A 9,706-nucleotide genomic window follows, 5' to 3' on the forward strand; every position below is an offset into this window, starting at 1 on the left:
CTGAATGTTACATTCATGTCCCTATCTAATATAAATGACCAGCAAAGAAAGTACAGCATGGATAGAGAAAATGACAAATGCACCTTTAAAAGAGGGATGACACTGTCAGTCTTGAAGGAGGTAATGGTACAAAGCTCTTCAGGAAATAAATTCAGCTATCCTAAACAATTTTCAATCACTTCTTAAAAGTTTTAGAGAAACTCTTTGGAATACACTCTTTAAGATGCTCAGAGGTTTGAAGAGTCAGGTGGCTTATAAATCATACAAACAACAACAAAACCCTAAATATCTAAAGAGGCCCGATGGCCATGTACATCATTCTTATTCAGAGTACAGATTGAGGCATGCAGTCTGAGCAGAAAATGCAATAGAAATCTTAGCTCGGTGCCCTGAAAATTGTGATGAACTGGTGGGTGGAATAGAATCATACAGAAACTCAGCAAAATAGATATGTTATTAAGAGAAAATCCAACCAGTTCCATGGAAGTTCCATTTATTACTGTTAATAGGGATGCACTCCTCTCAAAGAGAACTTTGATCCGGGAGTCCTTTCAGACTTAAGATCCTGATAGAATAGCAAGTGGAAGCCATGCCCAGAAGATGCTTTGGCAGTTTCAGTTGCTCAGCCATTTCAAATTTGTCCTGGAGCAGATGATGATAAAGACACTGACTCAGACTATTGTCATGAAGAAGACAGTGACTCATGCCCTTGGGTCAGCTTAGATTAATGCAATTCATTCAATATGGGACTGCCCTTGAAGATGACCCAGAAGTTGCAAATGGCACAAAATGCAGCTGCTCACCTACTGGCTTGCATTAATCAATTCAGTAGAATAATCTCTACTTTGGAGAGGGTATATCCGTACTAGCACTTAGATTTATATACCACTTCATAGCGTTTTACAGCCTTCTCTAAGTAGTTTACAGAGTCAGCATATTGCCCCCAACAATCTTGGTCCTTAATTTACCAATTTCGGAAGCCTGGAAGGCTGAGTCAACCTAGAGCTGGTCAGGATCGAACTCCTTGCTGTGGGCAGAATTAGGCTGCAATAATGCATTCTAACCACTGCACCACCAAGGTTCTATTCAAGGTGTTACTGGTTACCTATATAGGTTGACATCACTTGGGTTGGTACCTTTTCGAAAGATGTCATATCAGTTGCATCTGCCTACCTGACATGGTCTAAGCCAGAAGAAGGATTGTGGGCACTTATCCAAAACATGAAGGAAACAAGAAACCAGAGGACAGCTTTTTCATTATCTCTACCTCTCATGCATCTTAGTCTGCCCATTAAAGTCAAGATATCTGCTAACCTCATTTAGATGTGACAAAAACAGTTCTTTGTTGTAGTGTTTTTAGACTGGAAGGTCCTTAGTAGTTGACAGTAGGGAAAGATATTTTGGATAATACTTTATTTTATATGGAATTGTTTTATTACATTTTCTACACACACAGAATTGGCATGCTCCAGGTGCCATTCATTAAACAGAATCACCTGATGGGCCTAGGAAGGATGCCTTCTGTTAAAGCACCTGCCCTCTAGTCCTTCATGGTACTTAATGGTACTACATCTAAATGGAGGGAAGTAAGCAGTGGGGTACCACAAGGCTTCATCTTAGGCCCAGTACTCTTCAATATCTTCAAAAATGACTTAGGTGAGGGAATAAAAGTAGAACTCATCAAATCTGCAGATGATACTAAGCTGGAAAGAATAGCTAACACCCCAGAAGACAAGCTCAGGATCCAAAAAGATCTTGACAGACTTGAACAATGGGCTCTATCCAACAAAATGAAATTTAATGTGGAGAAAAGCAAGGTTTTACACCTAGGCAGGAAAAACCAAAAATACAAGTATAGATTAGGCTAAACATTGGCTCAAAAACAGTAACTGTGAGAGAGACCTTGGAGCCCTAGTGGAAGATCACTTAAACATGAACCAGCAGTGTGCGGAAGCAGCCAAAAAAGCTAATGCAATCCTTGTTTGTATTAACTGAGGCATAGAATCAAAATCACGTGAACTATTAGTACCACTAATACTTAACTAAATCCTTAGTTAAGACCTCACCTGGAATACTGCATCCAGTTTTGGTCACATTACAAAAAAGAAGTTGAGACTTTGGAAAAAGTGCAGAGAAGAGCAACTAAGATTATTAAAGGCCTGGAGACAAAAACATCTGAAGAACGGTTGTAGGAATTGGGTATGACTAGTCTAGAGAAAAGGACTAGGGGTGACATGATAACAGTATTCCAGTATTTGAGGGCCTACCACAAAAAAAGAGGGGATCAACTTCCAAAACACCAGAAGGCAACACAAGAAACAATGGATCGAAACTGACCAAAGAGAGAAGCAACCTGGAATTAAGGAGAAACTTCCTAACAATTAACCAGTGGAACAGCTTGCCTTCAGAAGTTGTAGGTGCTTCATCACTGGAGGTTTTTAAGAAAAGACTGGACAGCCATCTGTCTGAAATGGTACAGGTTCTCCTGCTTGAACAGACAGTTGGACTATAAGACCTCATCCTTCCGAGGTAGGTAAAATGAGGACCCAGATTGTTGGGGGCAATAAGCTGACTTTGTTATAATGCCGCTTGGGGGGGGCGAAAGCCCTAATAAGCAGGCATATACCTAGAATGAAGGCTATTGCTAAGCACATTGATTTGTGCTTAGATTGTAAGCTGCCCTGAGTCTTCGGAGAAGGGCGGGATATAAATGGGATTAAAAACAAAGTTCCCTTCCAGCTCTATTTTGATTGACTTATACCTGCAAATCCTATACCATCAGTTCTTAACTTAGGACTAGTTGTTTAACAACTGTTCAAAATTACAATGGCCACTAAAACAGATTTCGTAAAATCTCGCTCCACCAAGCCCGCCATGACCTGACATTTTGGGCGCTTGGCAACTGGGTCACATCTGCAACCTGTTCCCAAGCACCCTGAAACCATGTGATCGCCATTTGCGACCTTCTCTATCAGCTTTCCCAGGAATTCAATGGAGAAACTGGTAGGGAAGGATGCAAGTGGAGGGGACCTGAATTCTTTCTACAAGCTACAAAAATAAAGTTCAAATCTTGTGAGGAGGGGAAATTCTTGGTGGGCTGGAGGATCAAAACTGAAGTCCTGAAGATTTCAGCTGGTTCCTGTAGCCCCATGAATGATGTTTGCAAAGAGGGGAAGGGAAATCCTTCATGGAATTGCAGGAACATTTCAGGGTGAAAACCTCTGGCATGCAGCTCTTTCCTCCATCTGCTTCACTATCCAGGAGTGGTAGGATTGTGGTTGCTGAGCAAAGCAATGATGCTTAATAACTGCTTTGCTCAACGACTAAGATCCTGGGCCCAATTATGTTATTAAGCAAGAACTACCTATAATGCTATAACCAGACTTGATAAGATGTTGATAGGGTTGAAAAGAGTAGGTTATAGGTATTTTATTTATTTTTTACAATTTTTATACAATTTTACAATTTTTATACAATTTACCTATAAATATGCTAAAACTGTTTCACTTTGGGCATTGAATGAAATGCATGGTTCTTGTTGGATATAAAGGAAAGCTTGAGTACAGGACTTAAGAATTAGAAGAATGCTTGCTCAAAGCACCACAGTTGCTTTTTGATCATTTAGCTTGTGAGTTGGAAATCTAAATTATGGCTCTATATAGAGATTATGAGAACAACAAGGTGGTTAGTAAAATTTTGTTAACAATTTATTTTTTATTTTCTAAACTGTATTAATAACATTTATTCTGTTTAATTACTATATTATCAGAGACCTTGAAAAATTTTAAATTACAGAAAAAACTTGAATGAGAATAAATTTCATGTGTTTTGAACACAAATGTGTCACATTTTAGAAAAAGTACATTTACTCAACATATATCCTTTATTTCAAAACAGAAAATATAATATTTCTACATTCATGAAAATTAAGTATAATTAATATAATTAAATCAAGACATTACCTTAATGAATGAAATAAGCCTCCATGTGTCAGCCAGCAATAGAATCTTAAAGATCATGCTCAAATTTGTAGTGCAGCCATCTAATAAATTAGTTGGTTGTGTTTTAAGTTAACAAATCTTGTATCTGAAACAAAAACAAAGAAGTAAAATAGAAGTTTCCTTCTATTATTAAAAAATATTTGGATTGCTTTAAGAAAAAAACTGTCAAGTTACTGGACCTGTCAAAAGTTTGCTTTTTTAAAATTCTATACCTTATTAATTTTCCAAGCACAGACTGCAAGTGAAAATAACTATTCAGATAAAGAAAAAAAATCCAAACAATACTGAAGCAATAACTTTATTGGTCCAGTTGGATAGCATTCAAGTTTTGAATAATTCTCTATCAGACAATATAGTAAAAACAAGGCAACAAATGCACACTGAAAATATGGAAAAAGTCATGACTGGTGTTCAAATAAACACTAAGTAAAACCTTTCCTCTTTTTTTCTTGGCATTTAATAAAAATACAGATTGTGCTCACATTATTTTGAAGAATGGAAGTTTGAAAATGAGGCCTAAAAATAATCCTATCTTTCTGCAAAGTTGGCCATCTTCATCCAATCAAGCAAATACCTGTCAACAACCATGAAAAGCTAAACAATTAAGAGAAAGAAGGCCATAAACAGATGTGGACAATACAATCATGTGTCACATCAGAAAAAGATAAGAAAATGTGCTGTATCTTTCTACAGTTCCTCTCCCATTTGCCAATCACCTGATAAGGCTGCAAAATGAAGGAAGAGAAGAGAAAGACTATTCCATCTCCATATTGCAAACACCCAGCTTTGGTTCTCCATCAGCTATTACCTATGGACAATAATTCTAACAGACTACCTGTTTCCATATGTGGCCAGAATAAACACTGGTATCTAAGCTTCATTTCCCCCCTCCTTTCCCATTCATTTAACTTTGTCATGTCTTTTAGATAAGCATTACAGGAGGGGCAGTCATATTGTACAGTGGGCATTAACCAACTAAAAACACTCTTTAATAAATGTGCAAGCAGATTTATTGTGCAAGTAGAAGGTAATACAAATTTAAAATAAAATGCATATGTCTCCAAAAAGAGATGTAATCAAATAACTGCTTCCAATTCAAACTTCACAATTTCAGTATTTTAATTTCTTTTCATAAGTCTTTTGTATTGTAGTTCTTAATAATGTAGTTCCAAAGACAAAGCACAGAAACATCCACCTTAAGAAATTCTTGCTTACATTTCCTTACAGGCTATGTAGGGAATTCTGACCACAATGACTTAAGTACAAATCCCAAGTATTTAAGACAATGTTTCTCAACCTTTCATTTCTTAAATCCCACCACCAATATCACTGTCCTCAGAACAAAAAGCCACTTTTCCAAGAATGTTAACATTCTGTTCTTATACTTATTAGTTACACTAAGTTTCAAGGGCATTTGTGTCAACAACTTACCCCCATTATACAGTTTTTTTAAGCCCATCTGATTATGCATGCCACCAACAAACAAGGATTCTGAGATGTAGAGTTGATACTACAAATATGCTAATTCTGATTTAATTACTGTATTAACATATTATGACAAGTGTAAATAACTAGTTTGTAGTTTGAGACTCATGATAGAATGTTTATTCCTGGGTACTCTTAAACTATATAAGCATATGAATCCCACAGGGAACTGGAATAAAGAAATGATACACACTTGGCTTCAGTTCTACTATAGCAATCTGACAACAATCACTACTGCAAGGTTGTCTCCAAACCAACTACAAGTTTCCCAATTAACTATTCAAATCAGTAACTTGGTTTGAACCAGGCTTTCCACTTCTATTTTTCAACAATGCTTTGTCACTTTTAAAAAGAATGACAGGAACAAAACCATTTAAGATTAACCCTCACTCCCACATTTCTAATCCTGCACAACCACCTCTGACTTTTTTTACCCACTTCTTTTACTCTTTTCTCAGTGACTATCAAGATGACCTATGTTGAGGAATTGACGTAATACACCAAAACTTACATTTTAAGGTGGTAAGGTTGATCTGCCAACAATAAGTTATACAATACTATTATGTGGATTTTCTCACTTACTCATACGCATACTCCGATCACTGAAGGTACTTTCCTTAAACTTAGGTTCCTAACACAGAAGCTAGCAATAATTCCATTAAGCAGAACAGTCAATAGCCAACAGCTGTTGACTAATGAAAAGGAAAGGAAAATTCCACCTTATTTTATGCTGACATCCTTTGAATTTCAGAAACAGCTTTTTTGACCTAAGCTTTAAAAAACATTTACTGTAATAGTAGCATTAAAAATTCCCACACTGCATAATCTCTCTCTTGCCTTTTCAACTCTGCTAGCCTGTCTCTGTAAAGCAATTTGAAACCACTACCATCTAAACCTGTGAAAAATATATTCAATTAACAGCATAGTAAAATGTCAACTATTGCAAGGGCTGGTCATAATCTATTTGCCTTTTGAACACCAAATATTTCTCCATTAAAGTGTTACGGTACAATTCCAGGAAAATATCGTTATTTAAGCATGCCCATTAGAGTTTAGTTTTCCAAAGAAATTACAACGACGGTTATACGTCGTTTTTTTAATTGGGAAAGTACCTGAATTCCTTTCAAGTAATTGTATTTTTGGGGGGGAGGGGAAGGAGAAGCCGTAGTCTTACAGCCTTTCTAGACATAAATGATTATTATGTCTCGCCCCCCCCCGCCCATTAATATCTGTGGCTGAATGTGGAAAAAACATTTCCCCCCGTCAGTTGGAAATGGACTTCCTTTTTTGGCCTGGGTTACCTTTCTATTTTGTAGGAAGCGCGGCTTTCCCACTTACTCGGAGGCTTCGGTTTAAGGTGGCGCTGCTTTACGCCGCCCTCCTCCTTTCTAGACAAGCGAGAGGTGCCTCAGAGACTCGGCCGGGAAAAGAGGGCGTCGATTGCTGAGAAGTTCTTTCCGGGAAAACTTATCGGGGGGTTCCCGCGATCCGCAGGGACTGCTCGGTTTCCCCGAAGAGCCCCCTCGCATGCTCTGAGGGGAGGGTCGGGGCACAGCCTGAGGAACCTCTTCGGGACGGTCTGGGGGGAATCTGCCCGGCGGCTTACGGCTAACAAGGCTGGCCCCGCGGTTCGCGGCTGGTCCCCCCTCTGGCCGCCCAGCGGGCAGCTCAGGGGAGACAATGGCCACGATGACTTCACTCCCCAGCAATGTGAGGAGCCGCCGCCGCCGCCTAAGCCAACTCCGCGCCCGGGAGCCGAAAGCCAAACGTCCCTCCTTCCCAGCCACCGCCGCCGCCCGTTGGCTCGAGCAGCCCTCCTGCCTTCGCTGCCTGCCAGGCGGCTTCTGCTGGACTTCCCCCACCGCCCCGCGCCACCGTCAGCCCCGGACACCGGTGCAGCTAAGCCCCCGAAGCCCCGTCGGCATAATCCCTCCCGCCGCCCTTCCCGGTACCTTGAACTCGGCGGTGGCGAGCCCCAAGCGGCCGGGCCCTCCTCGGCAGACCCGCGCCGCACAGGAAGGGCCTTTGAGGGGAGAAGAAAGCGAGCGTGTGAGGAAAGGAGGGAGAGCGGCGGGGAAGGGGGAGGAAGGGGAGGGGGAGGAGGAGAGGCTACCAGGCCCCAGGCAAGGAAGGGTTGGGCTTGGCCCGCAGAGGGGGAGATTTCCGCCTCGCTCCCCCGCTGAGCTCACAGCCGAGGCGGAGCCGCCTGGGGGTTGAACCCGGTGTCTGTCCGCCGCCGCCGGCGAGGAAAGAGGAGGCCTGGTGCGCAGGGGAGGTAGCGCGGGCGGCATTTTCTCTTAAAGTTGCCTTCTCCCTGCAAGGCGGCGCGTCCAGGGGGAGGACTTGGGGCCCCTTCGGGAACCAGGCAGCTCCGCTTTGCTCCTCAGGAGGAAGGGGACTCGGGTGAAAGCGACTCCCTCGCGGAACACGGCCCTTCCCGTTGCCGACCGGCCGAGGGTCCCCCCGGGCAAGAGCAAAGCCCTGCTTAATTCTTGCGAAGATCAGAGAGAAAGTGCCTTCCGGAGACCGTGGCTAGGCTCGTCTCCGCTCGCATAAATATAGCTAGGAGCTTTTGTGGGTTTAATCTTTGGCCAAGAAAAGAAGAGGGGGCTACAAAGGACGAGCTGGCCCGGAAGCGGAGGCCTTCGGGGCCGCTCCCGCTAGTAAGTTGTGTGGTAATATTTGCTCCAGGGTGGAAAAAACCGACAGGCAGTGTGAAATTTGCTGGGCCCTTTGCACTTGCTTTCTGATTTTCTTGGATCCCAGTAAGGGCTGGTAGCCTGATATTCTTCCAAGATAAGGAATGACAAAGCCTAATAGATTTTAGAGAGCATGGAGCAGACCTTATGGATGGCACCTGTGGAAAATATTACTTTAATCCAGTGTTTCTCAACCGTAATAACTTTAAGATAGGCGGACTTCAACTCCCAGGATTCAAGCGATATTGCTGTAATTCATGGGTTGGGACGAGAGGAAGGCAAGATCATGGAGAAATGACAAAAAGGTTTTAACAGGCCAGTTTCTGGTTTGGTAAAATGCAACTAGAGATGCAGCCTAGTACACGTGTCTACTTATCCTACATTAGAATTTGTTCACCTTTTAAAAATATATACTAAATATGTATATTTTATACCCTGGCAACTTTGGCTTTAATCTGTATTATGTTAATGTATTTATAGTAGTGTGATCCTATATATTCTATATGTATTTACAAATAAATCTTGTAGTATCTTTACAATTGCAATTGCAAGATTAGGTATACTGAATGCCAAGGACCATCTTGTCTCTTGGTAAAAAAAATTGGAATAATTCTCTCTTCTTTCTTACCTTCAGCTTGAATAAATTATTTTATCACTTATCACTTATAGCTTGAATTTTATTTATCACTTGTTCTCACCCAGCTGGATGAGAAGAGAAAAAAAGGAGCAAATTATAAATTGACACTTGAAATAGCTTGACTGTATTTTATTTAGTTATTAGCTATACTGTTACACTAGTAATTATCAGTTTTGGAACATGTTATAGAAACTTTCAAAACAGTATTTTCTCACATTGATCTGAAATTGTGTTGCTTTTCTCATAAAAATATTAATTCTATTTAGGTTCTGCCTTTCCCTATCCTGAACATTTTCTCAGGAACTAAAAAAATCCAGATTATAAATTAAAGTCTGAATACTATTCAAGTCTAAATTCCCAGTACTGGGAATTGAAGATTTGAAAACACATTTGAATCCTCTGATTTATGAATAATCAACTATACAAGAACCCAATAGCATCTGATTCTTTATCTGGAAATAAAGTCCTAGTAGGATTTGTGCTGAATTTACATTTTTAGACCAACCTATCCAATTCTCTTATTGGCAGGGCAGCATCAAATTTCTTCATATAAATTAATTAAAATAACATAGTCAAGTAGCAGATCAGCAGTTTCTTATCTGATATCCAGCATAACTATAGTCCTGCCTCAACTCTCAGTTGCATAACAAATAGGGTTTACAGAATTTTTTGCCAAATTTTCTGTTTTTATTCCTACTGAAAAGGATGGAGTTAAAGATTCCGTTGTTCATTTTTCATTGTCTTAGCCCTTCAACAATACCTGGAGTGGCCATATGCCCTACTTTCCTGAAGGCATACCTCTGCTGGAGAGTCTTTAGAGAACTCTCCTTTATTTGACAGCATTTTCTATTTTGAGTCCTGTCTGAAGTCTTATATAAAAGCAT

At 40.5% G+C, this 9,706-nt stretch overlaps 1 protein-coding gene across 5 annotated transcripts in view; it reads right to left on the minus strand.

Annotated features, from left to right (window-relative positions):
- The window catches only part of RNF19A (ring finger protein 19A, RBR E3 ubiquitin protein ligase), a 40,231-nt gene extending 32,595 nt beyond the window's left edge, over nucleotides 1-7,636 (minus strand). For 2 of the 5 annotated variants that reach the window (XM_081324065.1, XM_081324061.1), the window contains exons 1-2: nucleotides 7,439-7,636; nucleotides 3,963-4,086 (exon numbers count right to left, since the gene is read on the minus strand). The gene's annotated coding sequence lies outside the window, so the exon portion shown is untranslated. Of the gene's footprint in view, nucleotides 1-3,962; nucleotides 4,087-6,787; nucleotides 7,278-7,438 lie in introns of those variants that run through there. The other 3 variants (XM_081324064.1, XM_081324063.1, XM_081324062.1) reach the window with 3 other exon arrangements.
- Between the last annotated feature and the right edge of the window lie 2,070 nt (nucleotides 7,637-9,706).

This window comes from Vipera berus (genome assembly GCF_964194415.1).
Source record: "Vipera berus genome assembly, chromosome: 3".
NCBI classification, from domain to species: Eukaryota; Metazoa; Chordata; class Lepidosauria; order Squamata; family Viperidae; genus Vipera; species Vipera berus.